Here is an 18,039-nt window from a genome sequence, read left to right on the forward strand (position 1 = left end):
ACCATGTCCCTAAGTGCCACATCTACATGTCTTTTAAATACCTCCGGGGATGGTGACTCCAGCACTTCCCTGGGCAGCCTGTTCCAATGCTTGATAACCCTTTCGGTGAAAAATTTTTCCTAATATCTAATCTTAACCTTCCCTGGTGCAACTTAAGGCCATTTCCTCTTGTTTTATCACTTGTTACTTAAAAGAAGAGACTGACAACCGCCTCCTTTCAGGTAGCTGTGAGAGCATTCAACTTAGCTCCATGTATTCCTCTAATAGCTTTTTAGATTTTGCCTGGAACATCACCTCTCCAGCCTTGGACTTCCTAGAGTCTCAATGCATACCTCAACAAATAAAATAGTCGAAGGACAAAGATGGACCTACCTTCTACTTAAAAACGTCTTTATCTTGTTTATCTTTCTATCATAGTCTTCAGGCTCAGAGAAGATGGAAAGACTTGTGTTTTAAATGGTTGTACAGCTATAAATAGGGCTGTCTCCCTGTCTGCTTGTGTTTTGGGGAACTTTCATATCATCGGAAATGTTGCAAGATACAATGTTCAGTACTTCCCTCCTGATTCTTACCAAATTCATGTAATTGCATAACTCATGATTTCATGCAATAGGAACAAGCTGTTAGCTGGTTACATTTTCCTTTCTGTTGTTCAGAGTCTTCTAGTGCTTGGAAATCTGGCAAGTGCATAAAAATCTTTTCTTTTACAGATATTTCTCTCTAGCTTTAAATAATACTGAGTAGTACAAAGCATTGCTCAATAAAAAACATCTCTGGAGTCTGGGAACAGTTGAGGCTTTCTGTGATGGGACAAGGCAGGGCACATCCCACCCCACAGCCAGGAGCAGGGCACTGGGAGCACAGTGGCAGCCCCCAGACCGAGGCGTTGGGCACCTCCCTGGGGACAGGGACAGGTCAAGGCCATGCTGAGACATGAATGCATAGGTGGGCCTGGCTTGGTGGTGCTCATGGCCAGGCAGGACAGAGCTGTGGGGGAGTTGGAGACCAGCCCTTCTGCAGCATTGCTGGGGCATGGGCTGACTACCCTTGAGAAGGGTTTCTGGGCTGTAGGCAGGGTGTGGGAGCACCAGGGGCAGTGGTGGTCGATGGGGGTCTTCTCAGGGAGATGACAATGCAAATTGTAAAAGTTTCTTAAGCCTGTGGAAAAAAAAAAAAGAAAGGATTTTAAATCTTGGATATGAAGTCTTCAAATAACATATACCACTATCAAAAGCTGTGATCTGGGCTTGTTCTCAGTCCATTTTTCTCAGTGTCAAAACAAAAGAAGCCAAAAACCACTGCAAAAAAAACCAGATAAAAAATTGCAAGTAGTAAGCATCTAACTACAAAAGGCCACTCCAGGGCCTGCTACTGAGCATTTGTTTCTTTCTCAGGCCACAGATCTGCATTTTCTAAAGGAGAGGGTTATTATAAACAGCATAAAATGTCAAAAACTCCATTATACCCTGAAAGCCTTTGATTCACATAATACAATGTAATTTACTTAAAATTGAGATTTATATTGCATGTATAGTAATTTCATTTCTTCATGTGTTGATATTGAAGCATCACTAGAAAATAGGACATTTTTCAAAGAACAGGATAAGTCAATATTTACCTCTTAAAAGCAGGCAGATCCATTCTGTTAGAGTTAAAAACTTGTAGGAGAGATAACTGTACCTGTGCTTTTCTGCCACTGCCATTTCTTGCCTACTATATTTGGAAAAAGTAATCTGCTTCCCAGCACCGTTCCAGAGTGCTTATCAGAATCCCAAGGTCATTCCTATCCTACTGCTTCTTCATTGATATGTGGAGTGACATGACTATATCACCAGTAGTTCATTTATCAGCTATTCATATATAATTAAGATAGTATTGTTTCCAAAAGAGAAAGCCAAAGATAGTGGAGAACTGACTGTCTTTGGGAACAAAGAGGGCTTACTTTCTAGAGACACAGAAATGCCTAGGCCCATGAGAAGTTCTGCTTCCTTGATTCCTTCTAGAGTGTGAGATTGATGACTGATGAGATATACGTGACCATCATTTTCCAGGTTCATTCTTCTATGTTGCTTGCAAACATGACTGATAATGAGGTGTCACTGAGACCAGTCTACACCCAAGAGTGGATATCTGACCTGCTTTCTTCACAGAATCACAGAATCACAGAATGTTAGGGATTGGAAGGGACCTCAAAAGATCATCTAGTCCAATCCCCCTGCTGGAGCAGGAACACCTAGATGAGGTTGCACAGGAAGGCGTCCAGGCGGGTTTTGAATGTCTCCAGAGAAGGAGACTCCACAACCTCTCTGGGCAGCCTGTTCCAGTGCTCTGTCAACTTCTCCACAACTCATACAGTATAAAGAGAACAGATGTAGCATCACAAGTCTATACATCAAATTAGCAACTTTTGACTCCAAAAGCATTTTCTACAAAAACAAAAATTGAACCAGCTAAAGTTCTACTCACATGCAGTACTAGAAGCATAAAACAAGGCCTGAACTGAAAAGTTGGCATCCCATGGTTGTGTTCATGCATTCGACTATCTCTGTCAGTAACTTAATATTGATTAAGAAGAACAACTCCCCTAGGCATCCAGAATCTAAACAAGCTCCAGTTATCCCTAGAAACAGTACTTGCAAAAGAATCAGCAGAGCCTGATCTGGTCATTTGTGGTTTCAGAGGGAAAAGTTTAAAGCAATAGTGGCTTTATAAGGACCAATTCATGGGAGTTCACTTTCTTCATATGCCAGGAGAGAATAAAAATGTAACAAACTTTTTCTGAAGTGTAGTTAAAAAGCTAACAGTGGCAATGGGGAACAAATAAGAATAGAATCTACCAAAAGGTAGATTTAGTCATAGAAGAAGCTTTTTGATAAAAATCATTGTCATTATTCCTATCACATTAAAGGTGTCAACAGACAAAGTAACTGAAAGTTTAGACTTCAGGTCTAGGACCATGAGAGTTATTCAGAGGAAAAAGTCCATTGTCAGAAGTTTCACTGCACTTCAAGATTAGATAACTTCAATCTTTATCCATGTAGGTATTTTTTAACATTTACTGTGTTGTAAAGGTGGAAGAAAGGACTTCTGATCACAAAAAAATGAAAAAAACACACACTTTATTGTGTCCTCATCTTTGAAAGAAAAATACTCAGCTTTGTGGTGGTAACAGTCTGCATTTCATGGGGAAGAGAAGGGGGGGAAGTGCATAGGGTGATAAAATCAGAAGCATAGGAAATGTCACAGAGAATCAAATAGGGTTCCAGGAAAATTAAGGAGGGCAGAGTTTCTGTGCATCTGCCCTTCTCCTTTCCCCAAGCCTTTCACCTTTCTTGGTCTCCCTCCCCCAACATATGAGTTCCCAAAGCATTTGGCAGTCTCTTATTCACTCCTGCAGCAGACACATCCAAACCAGGAGCTCTGTGCACCCTTTGGCACCTCACACTGCAGGAGCAGAGAAGGGAGGGAGCTGAGGTGAGCCATGCAGACCAGAGGTTGGGCTGGGGAGGAGGAAGGAACAGTTGTACCAAAGTTACATTTGCTGATCGTGCATGACTTTAGAGATGGTGTTTAAGGGCAACTGTTTTTGTGAGGGGGATGTAGCTCCACACTCCTATGGTGCTTTCTTGGCAGAAGCAGTTGGACCACAAGGCTATGCTCACCAATGGCTGTCATTGGATTGCTGGGCAGTGCCTGCATCTGAGACACCCTTTCCTCGCACTGTTTAGCGTGGATGCAGTGGGATGTTGACTGCTCTGGGCAACTGTGTGTTTTTTATTGTTTCTAAATCTGGTCCCATGAAGTGCTGTCAACCTCTAACCTTTGAGTCTTCCCAATTATGCATCTTCCAATGAGTGGATACACACAAACACCATCCATTGCTGGGTTCTCTTTCTCCAGTTGAACTCCCAACTGTGTGACTACTTGGGTAACCCAGACAAAGCCCCATGTTTCCACTCTGAAGACCTCCTGAGCCTGTGCAGCAGGCAGTAGAGAAGCAGCGTGCTCTCTGGTGCTCCCTCAGATTATGTACCTCTGTAACAAAATGAGGAAATCTTGGTTTTGAGGTTTTGGGGTTTGGCTACAGTTTTTTAACTGGAGTATATGTCAGCAGAACAATCCAAACAGCCCACAAGGACAGTGATGTTACCACAGACAAAGGAACTCTCCCACCCAGGGGATTTCTTTCTTTGTCTATATTTAGGGTAAGTCCTTCTCTGAGGCTTGCAAAATGTAAACAAATAATTAAAAAAAAATCCAAGCAAAGCTGGTACTATTTATGATGTTACCAAAGTCTGTTATCTTTTAGAGGCCAGAAAACTAGTGTCGAATGGCCTTTCCAGGGTCTGAAACAGAAAAGAGAAGAAAAGAAAGGAAAAGAAGAAGCGAGAGAGAAAAGAAAGCTGGCCAGAGACACTAGGGTTGTTTTCCATCTTTCATCTCTACAAGGAGTAGAGTTACTGCAGAAACATGATTAAAACCAACCTTGCCTAAAAGAGATCACTAGAAACAATATTTTGATACACATGCTGGATGAGAAAACTACAGGAGACTCAGGTGGATCTGCAACTTATCTAAGATGAACTGATCGTGGATGTGACAGTCATTGACAATCTTGTCTGCAAGGATCATGATGTGGTGGACATTAAGCTCCTGAGAGAAAAGAGGAAGGCAAATAGCATATTATATATGTTGGATATAATGAGAGCAGACTTCAGCTTGCTGAGGGCAGGATAGGATCCAGTGCTCTGCCCGTCTCTCAGTCCTTAAGTGAGAGACTGACACTATAGATTCAGAGACTCACACTATAGATGTGCTGGACTGATGAGTCACGCCAGCAGCTGGGGTTTAGCCTGCAGCACATCCTTCCTATTCTTTTCTTTGTTTTAGATATCATGACATGGACCATAGCTCATTCTCTGTAGTCCCAAGTAACCTCTCTAAGGAGCTTATGACATCTTCTACCTTTGCCCTGGCACACAATCTACTATGCTAGATGTATCCTCACATACTTCATGATCCAGATCTCTGCGCCCTCTGCCACCACTTGCTTCTTTCTGACCTTGTGGATTTCCTCTGCTGTAGGGCCTCCTCTGGTGTCTGTCTGCTGATCCTCAGTTCACAGTATTAGATGGCTCAAGGCATGCCTCCCTCCAGCCAGGGCTCTGCTCTGGACTCTGATAGGAAGCTCTGGTTTGATAAGGACAACTAACTCCAGCTTCTCAGTTGAAGGGCTACCATACTGAGTTTTTTCGTCTCGTAGTTTTTTCTTAACCTCGGCAGGATCTCTTCAGTTTTGCAGCGATTCAGATTACCAGGACGTGTAAATCACTCAAGAGAATGGCCTGTGCCTGAGTCTGTCCTGTGTTTTCTTTTTTCTGGCAGAAACACAGAAGCAAAGATCAAACTGATTTCACAATAAGTCATTTTAGCAGCCTAAGGTAAAGCTTTGGAAAAGCCAGTCAGCAACAGAATTGCTTAGTAGGCACAGGCGATCTTAAGTGTTTATTCTGTAGAGACAGTCTCTAAATAATGCTGACATGAGGAAAAAACCAGATAATTTTGTAACTGCAGTATTAATAAACTTAGTTGCTGTAACCATGTAGCCCTGTAATATGGTACTGCCATTGCTAAAGTAGCAGGCTGTAAGCGTTGTAATATTTGCAACACCTCAGGGCTGAAGTTGTTTGTCAGGCTTGCTCTGCTTGAGCTTTTCTAGAACTGTTTATAGTTTTGTGTGACCAGGTGTCTACGGCTAATTTGTTTTTATTTTGTTTATCTTTGTATGGTACCATCAAGGCTTTACAACTCTAACGCACCAATGCACTGTACATCTAGATGATGGCAGAGGCCTTTAAAAGTGAAGACGCAAGGGCATGGCATACAGCTGCAGAGGCATGGGGCTGGATCTGTGGTGGGACACAGACATGGCATTGGAGACTTCATGGCTATAAATGGCCTCTAACTCTTGGTTTTTGCAATCTAAATAATCCATTCACAGTGCCACAATGTAGGATTAGCCTCCAAATTGATGTTTTTGTCTCATATCCTCTTACTGATTAAAGGATTCAGGATGTGCTGCTTCTGTTTTGTCCAGGTGTTATAAAACCACAGATTCAGCCTGTGCCATTTGGAGTTAGCAAGTGACAGGCTTCTGCTTGAGTGTTCAGAAGTTCAATTTCCAACATTTCCCACTACATATACGTACACGTACACACATACAGATACACATACACATACACACACACACACACATACATGTAATTATCTGCTACTTGTTAACAATTATATTTTAAGCTATTTTTTAATCTACAGATATGAAGTGATGAAAAGTGAGATGAAATTTTTGGTTTTGTAAATGGCTGTGAGCAACATCTAGGGCATGTTGTGCTGAAGGATGTTTAATTTGAAGGCAACATAGCTTGAAGGCAATAAATAGACTCATGGGAAAATTGTCTCCTGAACTCTTTAACAATACTCATTTTGTATGAACAAATTATCATTTTTAAGAGGTTTAATCTTGACTAGTTTTCAGTGAGTTTTCATAAAAATGACAGATTTTTATTCCTGATCACGATCTCAGTATGGTTCTACCTTTTCCAAGGCACTGGACCACTGGAGATTCTAAATAAACCCCTAAAGTTTGGTTGTTCTTTTGGATATTCTTTTGCATGGCGTTGAAAAGCAGTTTAATAACTTTCAAAGGACTATTGAAATATTCTTGCTGAAACATTACAAGAATACTCATTATAAGAAAAACCAGTAAGTACAAATAACTGAAATTATTTATGGAAAATGCAATCAAATACAAAGCAATGCTATTCTCTCTGCTTGCAGGAGGGAGAGAATATGAAAAACCTATGTATTGCTGCAAATAAGATGTATATGCTTGAGAAAATTCAGGTTGCTCGGTTCACTTGCATGCCATTACGTCACTTCTTCAATAATTGTTATTTCTTCAGTTTCATGCTTTATGAATTCATTCTTGTATTCAGTCTATTAAAGGAAGAATAAAACATTTCATTAGTGTTTCATGCATGAGATTAGCCATGAGTTTAGAATTTGTGAATTTCCTGTCATTCAGAGAGTTGTTGTTTATTAACAATCTTCCAATACCTGAAAGGTGTCTATAGGAAAGCTGGGAAAGAGATGTTCACTAGAGCATGTAGCAATAGGATGAAGGCCAATGGGTTTAAACAAGAATAGGGTAGATTTAAGTTGGATATTAGGAAAAAGCTCTTCAATATGAGAGTGATAGACCACAGAACAGGTTGCCTAGATAGGTGGTGGAGGCCACATCCCTGGAGATATTCAAGGTCAGACTTGATAGGGCTCTGAGCAACCTGATCTAGTAACATTGTCCCTGCGTACTGTAGGGGAGGTTGGACTAGATAAGCTTCAAAGATCCCTTCCAACCCTATACATTCTATGATTCTATGATTCTATAGAACCTATAGTGGGACTTTGTCAATGAGAGGACTGAAATAGATATGTCTAGGTCTTCTGTCCATGAGGAGCTCCCTAAAGAGGAAGAAAACAGTTTTCAAATCAAAAGCCAGAAAACTCATCTTTTTAAACATGGAGAAGTTAAAATTATGAAGGAGCAGAAAGTAGAAAGATTTATAAAAAGTTAACCAGTGATCCAGTGTGTCATTGCAGACACATTCTTGTTTCTAGACTTGGCAGTAGCCAACTTAAAGACTTTGCAGATTGCAAATTGCAGCAAACCTTCCAACATGTTTTCTAGATGGATAGTTCCCCTCTGTTACTTGTAATGTCTATCTGTATGTTCCTCCTTCTTCTCATGAGTCTCTTCAGCTCTCTGTATAAGCTAAAGCCTCTCTGCTCTCTGCTCTGTTTTCTTGCTTACTGCATCCTAGAATCTTTTCCTCCTTCGGCATCATTACCCAATACTAACATGATTCTCAACATCTGCTATGGCACAACAATTTCTGGCTGTCAGTAGATGTCCTTCTCTTCCTATGGCTGGCCAAAACTCTGATTCTGCACTGTTCATGTCTAGAGAAGCTTAGGCTCAGCACTATTCTAGTGATAGCATATGGCTTATAACGAGAGCAGGATCAAGTTTTGTATTTTCTGCAATGCTCCAGGTAGACTGATGGCAATTGTTTCAGTATGGAAAAGGAAGACCAGAAGAATTATTTACATATGGACCTTCTCTTTCAATGCTCCAAGAATAAGAAAAATAAAGAAAAATTTATCCTTGCTTCTGTACATCTTTCTGGCACTTAGGTCATACCTTTGAAACTGCAATGGAGCCATATTTACCACAGATTTCAGGCAAATTGAAAGAAAACATACCTGGAAATCCATTGGAGAGAGCTCATGGAATGGGTCTCTTGGCTGAGGTACTGTAGCAGATGTTCTTTTCAAATAAATACTTCTACAGTGACAAAAAGAGTTGGTGAAAAAAATACTTAGTAAGCAAACATATGAACATGTACTATATAATAATCTTCCTGAGGTATTATTTCATTCCTCTAGGACAAAAGTACCAGAAGAGTAACTAAAAATTACATAAGCTGAATACAATGGAATTATTTCATTTTTGAGAATTTGGATTACAATAATTTATTTTGGGACTTATAAAAGAATCACAGGAAGTTGCCTTTTTAATTATCCAGAAGAGAAATAGTTTCAAAACAAGGAAACAATTCCATGTACTACCCATCTACATGGCAGGATCTGATGGCAGGAAAGCAGCACTGACATAACACCTTGGCATAGTGTGGTATGGATCAAGTGGATACGAAGGTTGGGAATCAGAAATACAGAGCCCACTTGAGGAACATCCAGCAGGTCATGACTCCTGCTAGAATTCAGTGTAGATTTTCTGCCTTTCTCCTCTCCTTTAAAAGAAGACCAGAAATTTTCTTTTGGGGAGAAAGTTGTTATTCCAACTATAGTGTAGAAATTTTGCACAAGAAATAAGGCTTACACTGTGTAGAGAAAAAATATGAGAGTTGCTGCCAGCACTGGTATCAGAATTAACATATATGAAGAAGTAGATGTAAGTTTTTCTGTTCCTGAAAGACAAGCAATCATCAGAGTGTTGATTAGAATCACAGAACAGGAATGATTACACAACCATGTGCAATCTGCTTTGCATCATAGAGTCAAGCATCCATCAGTGTGAAGTGGCTTCTTTAGCTTAGTGCCTCCTTGCTCTATAACATGTGAAGGAACAGGATGGCTGACAGTATGTGGACTGTCTATGGTACCATGAGACCTTATCAATCATTCTGTGAGGAATTGAGGCCTACATAGTACTTCAAAATCCAAAGTGGCAAAAAGTAACAGGGGAAAAGAGAATTTTATAAAGCCAGAAGTAGAAATGGAAGAAGGAAAAGAGCTGGCAATAGACCTCAAAAAGGTCTGCTTTATTCACTGTCTCCTGGCAAGAAACACCCACTGTCACACCAGAATGCTTGGAGACCTCCCTCATACTAAGAGATATGCCAGTTCTTCACTCCTTTTCGTTCTAGAAAATTAGTGTGCAATTATCAACGTGTTACAATCTGTAAGTATGAAGTAATAAATGAGGCAGACAAATAATACCCAAGGGAAAACTAGGTCAAGGAAGGGATTTTTATTCTTACCAAACTCTACAGGTGTACTCCACTCTCCCCAGCTTGTGCTCACTAAACAGCCATTGTCAGTTGCTCTGATTTTGACACTGTACTTCTTTTCTGCACTGAAGCTCTCAAATATGTAGGAGTTTCCTGTAATACCTCTTTCCTAAATGTAAAAAAAACCCCCAGACTGTGAACTAGACATACAGATGTTAAGAATTCATTAGATTCATTTAGTGATGCAAACAATTATGAAAGAAAATTTTACACATACTTCTGTGAACAGACTAGAGCAAAATAACAAAAAATTATCCCTTAATAGACTAGCTTGTTCCATCCTAATTCTCTTTGTTTGAACATTTTTATTATTGGTGATATGAAGAGGAAATTTGTAGTATGCTTCCCTGGCTCCTTAGCCTCTGCTAAATAATGGGAATTTGGGGGGAAAAAAAATCAATAGTTTATTTTCAGTCTGTAAATTATTTATTTTATTAATAGGTAATTCCTTAAAGATCTGGCATTTCCTTACTGTGGATATTTTCAAAACTGAAGTAGAGTTTAACAGCCAGATTATATGCAAAGGAAAATTTTGACATATATTGAAGTCCTTCTCAGAAAAATATTGAGCCTTCTTGAAAATTTCATTTTGTTTTCTTCCTCTTTATATTGGGTTAAACTCTAAGGTGGTATTTTCTTGCCTCCTCCACCTTAACTCCTTCCAGAGACAATTAATAAAAAAAAAAAAATCCACATTTTTTGTGCCTAAGCATAACTTGGAATCATGATCCCTATTTCTATATATATATTAATTTGGTTGGAAGTACAAAATACTGTAAAATTAAAGATTTTGCATAGAAGTAATACAAAGTTCCACATGTGCAGGTGGTTTTTTTGTACCATGTTTTATAAACAACAGTTTAAAACTGAGTTTAGGAAACTTGTCAATAAAGAGCATACATTGTGTACTGAAACTGGTAATATGCAATCAAAACAATTTGGTTGGAGGATAATCTGATACAGATGAAATTTCAACCCGACATAAACATTAGAAAAATACAGTAATAAAGACTTACAGTTTTAGATGTGTTTTTGATGTTTTTCTTGGGATCAGTCTAGCAACAAGAGAAAATTTTAGTTGTTATGATTTTTCTTTTTGTTACCATACAATAAAGAGTGCTGCTTTATGAATGTTTGATTTTCAGGGGAAAAAAAAAAGTACATCTTATATTTTAAATGTCTTATTTCAAAGACTGAGAGATTAAGCTGTTCTTCCACTGAAAGATTTTTCCATGCCACTGATGCTCTGAAATACTGTAGCCTTTAAATTTTATTGCAGAATTGAGTATCAAAGAACTCAAAAAAAAAAGCTCAGGTCATCCACTAGTTAAAATTTCAGATTGTACTTGTACAAAACAAAGCATACAAAATTCTACTAAGAGTCATAATTATTCTTACCTTGTTTTCTATTACAATTTCATATTTGAAACAAGCATGTCTTTTCACATGGCTTGTGTGAGGTGGTTGCCACCGAATTTCACAGCCATGAGACTCTTCCATACAGTTCACAGTGACATTCAATGGAGGGGTGAGTTTTTCTACAATAACACAATCAATTTGATTAATAATCAGCTCTTTTAATTCTGCCTTTTTAATATATAGGTAGACACTCAAGCAACTGGCCTAGAAAGGAGTAATGCAGCTTTACCAAGATAACTATATTCACCTTATATTCTGAAGAAGGATTCCCTGATTTAATATTCCAGTTGAGGACCCTGGAGTATCAGCAGCCAGAGTAGGTAAAATTAAAAAGCACAATCCATTTGTTAGATTTTACTGAATAATCTACGCAGGGTTGTTTTGTTTGTTTGTCTTTTTTACTGTATACAAATTAAACAGAAGTGGGGTTTTTTTGTAAGCAACATTCCTCTATTAACAAAATGAAAGTTTTTGCTCATAGTGTTAAGGTAATCTGTTCTTTTGTATTATGTGGATGAATAGAATTAAAAGATAATAGTATAAGACCAACATCTAGATAGTCCCACTTAGACATCCATCAAATGATGACACTTTTCTTCCAGAGGATAAATATTTGACTGAAATGTTCACAATACTCTGTCCTATGATTTCAGACTGTCTCTGCATTTATTTTTGTTCATTCTTGTACTTTTGACTTTTCAGTCATCAAGGCTGGGGAAAAGGGACTCCCTCATTCTGAGAAACAACATTTTAAAAATGCATGCTTATTTTCAGGGATGAATTCTTGATGCCCATAGCATAATACTGCAAGTATAAATAATGAAAAAAATCCTTACCAATTTCATACAGATTAATCTTCTTATACAACTGAATGTTTTGTCCACTTCTAGACCCATTTACCAGGAAATGAGCTCTCTTATTTGCTATTGTCACATTTTGGAATCTACATCCTATGTGCCTTCCATAATTATCTTTGATGTAATTCTGGCATCCTGTGAAATCTTCTTTCCTTTACACGACATATTGAATCAGTTTAACGTTGACAATGTCACATACTGGACAAGAAATCAAAATTCTCTAGATTCAAGCAGAACTACTTACCTTGAGGTCTTCCAGTACAGGAAATATTGGGTATCTCCTGAAGCAGTCCTGCCCACATACCAAGTGCAGTTCATGAAGGAAACATTAAAAATGACACAGACAAAATTTTCAATGGCCGTCCCATTCATGCCTGCAAACACAGCAAGAATATCCCATGTCCACTTGGTGGAAAGACTGTACAACTGCTCAAATCATGCAGATCTCTGCAAGATTCTGTAGTAATTTTTAGCCATGTGTTTAGTAAATCCAATTGCATATTGTTTGAGTCTTGCAATAATGTGCTTTAAGATATCGATGATTTTATCTGTGCTGAGCCGTGAGGATTATCTACCATTGCTACAGATGCTGAAGATGTCACTAGGATTTATTAACTGTTTAATCAACTCTAACACAGTGATGTAGTGGAAGTGAATTGTGAAAATTCACTGCCGTCCAAGCTGGAAGCCTCCTTTTCTTTATGTTCCCACAAGCATCTGATCATGTAGCTGACAGCATTGATTTCAAAAGAAATCCTGTTATGAGCTGACCAAAACTGCTGACATCAGTGGATGCTTAATGAGAAAAGTATAAGGAAAGAGAAAGCACCAAGCAAAAAAACATATGTTTTCTTAGCTACCAGCAAGCAATGCCGTATGAACTTCCAAAGTTAAAAGCTACCTCATAGATCACTGTGCTTAGCAGTCTGAGAAAGCCTGATCCCCCATTAATTTCCTTCATTCCTTTAGTATCCATTTATTTTTTTTGGCCTGTACCACAACCCTTGACAATAGGTTGAGCAAAGGGAGAATTCAAAAGATATATTTTCCTTCTGGCTCCTTTCCTCTCTTCAGCTGTAATGTGAGAAATGGCAGTTCTCCAGAAAAAAAGGATCTCAACACACTCTTGTACCTAATTTATTTTTCATGTCTTGCTGCTCCAGGCAGCTATTGTGTTGTATGAAGGCTTCGAGGACCACTCTACAGAAGAAAGATTCTTTCATTTGAGTGTACTACAAGTGTAGGCACATACTAAGGTGGCTAGGATCACAGTTTCCAGAGACAGAGGATGTTATTTAGGACACCTAACATAACATAATACCGTGTAGCTTAACTACAAAAAGAACTGGACAAATTAAACCCCGTCCCTCAGAACACCTTTGTGGAAGCCTTCACTTCATGGTTATCATGCTGAGAGTCAGCACACACTAGGGGAAATGTTGTCAGGGACAGGACTTTGCAAGGAAGTCCCAAGAGTAGCAACCATCTGATTCTTAAAACTTTGGAAATAAAGAGGAATTGCTCAAGAGACAACAAAGTTGTCAGAGTACTCCTAGATTTCTGGAAAACTTCCTCTCTTCCAGTAGGAAGATTTAAACTGTTTCAAGAGCTTGGTTCAGTGGCATTTTGACAACAGTGCTGGCCTAAGCATCCATGACTCCTTCCCAATTCATTCTGCCTCCATGGCTCTGCTAGTGCCATTCCTTCTGGAAACAATGGAACAAGCTCATCTGAGATGACAGTGGAGGTTAGCAACACAGATCCAGAGAAGAGCTATCTAAGGTATTTCTGCTGCTGCAAGAAATATTGACCTCTATCTAGTCACTAGAGACACCTAATCTCTCAGTGTAGAGTTGCTTATATCCAACTAGTGGGTAAGTTCATATATACATATATGTACTACAAATCATTCCCGAGATCCAGTGATTATGATACTGTACTGAAGTGAAGGAAAGCTTTGCTCAGTTCTCTGGTCTGCCACAGATTCACTTTATGATGCAAGGTCAACCTAATCTGTGTAGTTTGCTTCCTCCTTTACAAAAGAAGTAGAGTTTTCTTCCCATCAATAAATTGTAGGGTAAATGCAGCAGTCTGAAGTAGGATCACAGATGCTGTGCAAGGGTCTTAGAGGGATGGACTTTATGAAGTCTTTGGCAATGCTGCAAATCAAAAGAGAAAGAGAGTTACTCTGATTTCAAATCAGGTCACAACGTGATTCATGTTTGTCCCAACAAGCAGTTGAGTTGGCTGGCGACATAGGAAATAGGGTGAAAGGAACTCCTAAAATGGCATTGTGGTTAAGGAAAAGGCAAATGAAACCACATCCTTGACCTCTCCAGTGGTGGCCTCATTTTTTTATATCCAAGAGAAATGTATAGTGATATACTCAGATGTTCTTTAAACTAATCAGCTGAAGTTCTGCAGCCAGAACATTACTCTGCCTACAAAACAGCCATGATCTACTGCACAGTATCATATTCATACCAACATCAAGAATATACTGGGAAGATCACTTTGATAAGTGTGCATCACTCTATTCCATTTGCCCTCAGGACTTTTGTTCCAGATTTTGAGGGGATTTATTTTTCTTTTTTTATTTATTCACCTTTCTGAGGATATGCCAAAGAAAACATACGACTACACTTCCTTTAAGGTTTATTTTTGAGAAGCCTAATGTATTTATTCACAGTGTGTTACATTTTTACTCTTATTTTTAGGCATATTTGGAATAGACCTAAGTCTTCATGAGACATTTCTACTATTATCTCCCACTATTTCAATCAGAAACTGAAATCTTTTTCTTTCTACTTTATACTTGAGGACTAGCTAAATTGTTCTAGTGGCTTCTTGCTTAACCTCTCCTCTTTTCACAACCCTATATTTTTCACTTGTTTATCATTTTTTCCTTAAAAAACAGGTAGGAACACACTCTCATGATCTTTTTCTGTGAGCTGTGATGCAAATAACGTTTTAGTTTCTCTGTAGTACACTCTTCCTTCTGAAATGCCTCCTATATTCTTTGATAATGATAATGAAATAGATATGCAAGTATAGTACTATATTCACAAACATCCTTTGTTTCATACATGAGTAAATTATTTTTGCCATATTTTAATACTTTTAACTATATTTGAAATATTTCTTAATATTCTTTGTATTTTTTCATGAAGGAGGTAAGATATTTAATTGAGACAGATGTGATGATTGTGATTGAACCCAACTGCATAAAACCCCGCTGTTTAAAGTGCACACAGTGTTTTTTATTTCTTTATTTATTTACATTTCTTGAGTCAACTTAGATTATTTTCATCTCTTGAAGAGATTTTAGAAACTGTGTAGGAGCGTTAGCTGTAGAAAAATAAAAATAAAAAGAAAATGGTTCCGCAATCCTTTGTAGTAATCAGAATTATTAACAAGGAAGGACAGGATCTCACCTCTAGACTTTCATCTCAAGAGAATTTTTAATTTTATTTGGTAGTTCTTGGATATAAAATGCATAAACTGCTCTTTACTCTTGGACACAATGGATCAGATAATTTGTAAAGCATTGCAAATAACATACTTGCTATTGGAAATGAATAAAAGGAAATTTAATTGCTTTAACCTTTTAACCTAACACTGAAGATGCTGTAAAATTATCTGGTGGAGTTTATCTTATCCAGGTGCTATATAGATATGCCCATAGGGAAACCAGTAATTCTGCACTGTCTAAATAGTGGCTGGAAAGAAACAGCTACTTAAGCCACAGTTTATTAAACCTTGTCTTGTATGAGATGAATGAAGGCTTCATTATGCTTACTTCCTGCCAGTCACTGAAAAGATAGCCCAAGGTGACCAGTCCTGAGAGATCCCTCTAATACTAAGCTATCTACCTTGATCAGGTGAGTCCAGGAGGATTCATTCCTTTCTCCTCTAACATCATCTGGAATCCACATGTAAGTACAAAACATAAATGCTGCCACTATTATTTTCTCAGTGAAAACTGCAAATTTATTTTTGAAAATGCCTTTTCCTCCTCTTTCTTATACCTGTGCTAGTATCACGTGTTTCTTATCTCTAGAAAAACAGCTGCAATAGAAGAAACAAACTATTTTCCCCAGAGGTGGTCCAAACTTCCTTTCACCTCTCAGATAATTCCTGTGCAGATAATTGAGCAAAATCTTAAAGAAACGTAAAGTATTTCTGTGTGAAATTGTTTCCTTTCTGCACTGCAGCTTATAAACTTTCTGTGAAAATTGTCTACTACTAGACTCTGTGCTACAGCCCAAGCCTCTCTCAGTTACCTCTCAAAGCATGCTAAATTCTGACACATGTCCAGAGGGGGATGGTCATGTTAGGAATTTGGAAGTATCAGAGAGGTTGAAATCCTGTTGCAGTGGCTAGTCTTGTATTAAAAATTGTAATAAGAAAAAAAATACTTCCATTTTATCAGTGCCTAAATACAGTACTCCTAAAAGGGATTCAGTCTGCAGAGTGATTTTGCCCTATGGATATAAAGGGCTAAAATCTGAACATTTTCAGTTCAATTGTGTTTTCAAGAGAAAGTGACAATTCTGTAATGCAGATTTTAACTTAACAAGCAAAATATTACTGTGTGGATGTGGCCAGTAATACTGGAAAGTCATCTAATTTAAAAATATTATTCTATAATTACTTTCAGATTGTAGAAAAAATACACTATCAAAAGACATCCATCAGACAAAAGCAAGCCTCATAGTAATTTTAATAACATTAAAACTAGCACAGGAAACAAAATGCAGTATTTCTTTGCTCAGCATCTTTGGAGTAAAAGTAAACAACAGATAAAAGACAAAAGTTAACCTACCTTCTCCTTGAAAGCCCATTTCCATGTGGTGGTTACAATAATGGGGGCACAAAAAAGATGGAAGCTGTGAACTTGCATTGGTAGCGTATTTTCATGTGCTTTGACAATGTGATTTCATTAAGTTCTTCTGAGTGGCTCATGTAACAGGGTGTAAAAATCCCGCCTACGTCTTACTCATTTCCCTTCCCCTGTACTTCTGTTGTAATGGGGAAAGCATGGTTACAGCAATTGGTTTTCTAGCAGGAAGACAGATAGGTCAGAGGAGAGGGACACCGTCTTTACCACTTCATTTACGTATTTTTCACTTATTTCTGTCATATAGGGGTTTGTACAGGGCATATATTCAAAGGTAGGGGAATATATGAGTCTACCTTCTGGCTCAGTTATAGGTCAGGTACCATTGTTTCAAGCCATGCCACTGTTTTCTGCTCATTGCTTAAGGCTGTCACCCTGCACAAGAGAATAAGCCCAGTGCTCTGGAATTCATGAGCCTTTCCTAGTTTTGCACTAGCAAGACTAATTTCCTGCAGCCAAGGAACAAACCAGTCTCAGCAGTCTCCACAACTTTTCAACTGTGACATGTGTACACATTTTTCTGGGAAAGGGAAATTCAACGCACAGACCAGAAAAAGTTTCTTCATGCATGCAGATGTCCTGAGTGTACCAATTCAACACCCTGTCATCTCTCTGTGCTGGTGCCCTGGTCCCTCGAAGGTGTGCAAACCCCCTTGCCCTTTGGCTGCACATCTGAGTCTGAGCATCCTCTTTCCAACTGCATTCAACAACATGAGCACACACATTGGGGTGATAACACAGTCAGTTGTGCCCTGTCCAGGCACAGACACCCTCAACTGCCCCTAGTAGCAGACTCCAAAATGAGTAAGCCCAAGGCTTTTTTGGCCATCTTGGCTGCTTGTGACACTGAAGAGTGTGCCTATGTCCTGAAAGAAGTTTGTCCAGAAAAACATCTTTCTGTGAACTGAGAAAGATAGCACCTGCCTTTTCATGTACCCCATAGTATAGGCTGATTACAGAACCCTCTGTCTTTCTCACCTTTAAATAATTTTGAACAGGAAAATGAAGTTATTAGACAACAGCATTTAAATTTGATTACTTATAATGTTCAGTGAGTGTACTAGTATTACTATATGTATCTGTTATATCTCACTGGAAGAGTGGTAAATCAGATCAAATCTGTCCTGCTTCTCTGTCTGTATCTTGTACAGCTTCTTACCCGTCAGCCTTTGTTCTTGCTGCTCTTCTGGGCAGAGGAGAAATCAGAGGGTTT

Source organism: Mesitornis unicolor, unplaced genomic scaffold (assembly GCF_000695765.1).
Source record: "Mesitornis unicolor isolate BGI_N332 unplaced genomic scaffold, ASM69576v1 scaffold3164, whole genome shotgun sequence".
NCBI lineage: Eukaryota > Metazoa > Chordata > Aves > Mesitornithiformes > Mesitornithidae > Mesitornis > Mesitornis unicolor.